Source organism: Pseudophryne corroboree, unplaced genomic scaffold (genome assembly GCF_028390025.1).
Source record: "Pseudophryne corroboree isolate aPseCor3 unplaced genomic scaffold, aPseCor3.hap2 scaffold_1098, whole genome shotgun sequence".
In the NCBI taxonomy this organism is placed as follows: Eukaryota; Metazoa; Chordata; class Amphibia; order Anura; family Myobatrachidae; genus Pseudophryne; species Pseudophryne corroboree.
In genome coordinates this window covers 39,437-42,024 of record NW_026967724.1, presented here as the reverse complement: position 1 = coordinate 42,024, position 2,588 = coordinate 39,437, and the positions used below count along the sequence as shown (strand labels likewise).

The following is a 2,588-nucleotide window of genomic DNA, read 5'->3' as shown; positions in this document are numbered from 1 at the left end:
CTTGGATGACATCACCATATGCGAATCCATCTGCTGCAGGCCTTCCCCCAGGAATGCTTGCACTAGTTGTTGCATTTGGTTTGTTGTTTGGGGGGTGCTTCAGTATTAGGCTGCCTTCTGCCCTCACACATTCGTCTGAAAATGTGTTCTCCCTGCAGTTGTTGTCCCCAGATGAAAGTTCCCTTGTGCTGCCTCAGTTGAATCTCCTTTACTTGACGGAGGTGTGCCTGAGCAGCGGCCCTCCCCAGCCCTATCTCAAATCATACTTATTTTGCTTAGGTGATACCATGGTCATGAAGATTGTTTTCCCAGGGTGAGGTTCATTCATTGCATTCTGGGTATGCTGACCTCTGTGATTTCCCCAAATGTGGGAATCTCGACTGCATAATTTGTGGTAGGGGGGGGGGGGGGGGACTGCATTTGTGCTTTCCCCTGGTTGGATCTGGTATAATTTAGATCTCATTGTCTCAGGTCTCTCTCCAGCCTAGTTTGCTGTCTGTTTCCACTTCTCTTTTCTTGAGCCCCTCCCTTCTATGCCCTTGCGCACTATCCTGACTTCTCTCGTCTGCTTACTTTGTGCCTTCCAACGCACAATGCGAACTACAGGTGGTGTTGCAGGGCCCACACCCTTTTATTTGCCTTACAGAGCAGCTCTGGAGCTGTTACAGTGCCCAGCTGCTGCAAGAAATCAGCTTGAATGCTTCAGGGGCTGGGGCATGGCCAACATGAGCCCCACACCAAAGGAGGGTGGGGGGTGTTCAATGCGAACTAGGGGTCATCCAAGCGCCCCTTTTCTCTTTTCATATGCAGATGAGGGTTCCAGCCAACTTTGGCCCACTGCTTGGATGACATCACCGTATGCAAATCCGTCTGCTGCAGACCTTTCCCCAGGAATGCTTGTACTAGTTGTTGCATATGGTTTGATGTTTGAGGGTGCTTCAGTATTAGGCAGCCTTCCGCCCTCTCATTTTCATCTGAAAAGATGTGGTCTCCCTGCAGTTGTTGTCCCCAGACAAGAGTTCCCTTGTGCTTCCTCAGTTGAATCTCCTTAACTTGACGGGGGTGTGCTCGAGCAGCCGCCCTCCACAGCCCTATCCCAACACATGCTTTTCTTGCGTATGAGATCTCTTGATCATGAAGATAGTTCTCACAGGGTGAGGTTCATCCATTACATTTTAAAGTAGGAAGGTACAAATTACATATTCAAATTACATATATGTGCTGGATTCAAATGTTTTCCCCCCTTCCTTTCTCAATTGTGCCCATCAGCAGCTATTCTAATGTTGCTGCCAGTGGGTGTGACACATTAATTTCTTCTGTGGGGTACACTGGACTCCACAAGGATTCACATTGGGGTGTAGAGTAGGATCTTGATCTGAGGCACCAACAGGCTCAAAGCTTTTGACTGTTCCCAAGATGCTCAGCGCCCCCTGCTCTATAACCTCGCTTCCATGAACAGGGAGCTCAGTTTGTAGTTGGTGCCTTCAGTAGCAGGCCACTTAACAGGGGGCTGCCTCAGGCAGCCTATTCTTGGCTATTAATTTTGACAAGAAAAGAAGAACTTTTTTTTATAAGAATCTACAAGGGCTGCAGCAGGTTAGGTCTAATAGACATCTTTACTGCAGCTCCATCACTCCCAGCGGCGCAGTATACTCCCGTGCCCTGGTTGCTGGGTCACTGCAGCGGAGGCTCCGGTTTCTTCCTAAGGTCAGTCACACACACACCGCCCTCCGGGATCACGAGGCCGCTGATGAAAGGGAGGTAAGGGACTTCTGTGCCCACACTATACCGTGATGGTGGGCCATGTGCGCACTGGCGTGGACACTGATTACTGGGCAGCCGCTCCACTAGCCACCAGGGACAGTTAAGGAGCACAGCTCTGGGGGGGTTTTCTCTTATATTAACCCCATTTTGTACTACCCGCAGTGCATTGTGATAGGTAATAGAGCCTGATTCAGGTTGGATTGCAATCGCAATAAGCAATCCAACTGCAAAAATTGCTAAGAGCATACGCATGCGCCTGCATTTTCTGCGGCACCCCGCAGATAATGCGATCGCTTCTGACTGTCAATCGGTGCTGGGGGGGGGGGGGGGTCAGCAACAATCCATTTCCAAGTCGGAGAAGGAGCGGTGCATGGGCAGGGCTACAAAATGGGGTCGGCAACGGAGAAACAGGAGGCGTGGTCAGAGCTGCTGCATGACATCACATGCAGCAGCTGCGATCACAAAAATGGTGGCGGCTTCCTGCGCACACATACAGTCTGCACCAACAGGAGGCTACCCCATTTTTTATGATCACGCTGAACTGCACTGAGACTGCAATTTCAGCGTGGTCAAGAAGGGAGGCGGCATGCTGGGTGGCCCCAGCATGCGAACCAAAGGATTGCAAATTCTGTTACTTAGCAGAATTTGCAATCCTTACTGAATTAGGCCCATTGATTACAAAATGTATTTGTAAATATTTGAAGTTTTTCTTCAGGGACTAACACAAAAGATGCTTGGGGCTACTAACACATGGGTAAGCCACGTAAAGCTTCCCATGGGTCAGTGGCATCACAACGGGGTTGCGGCCCACACCCGAGTGTCAC

At 50.2% G+C, this 2,588-nt stretch overlaps 1 pseudogene; it reads left to right on the top strand.

The window, feature by feature from the left end:
* Positions 1–262: 262 nt before the first annotated feature.
* On the top strand, positions 263–435 carry LOC134989114 (U1 spliceosomal RNA; annotated as a pseudogene).
* Positions 436–2,588: the final 2,153 nt, after the last annotated feature.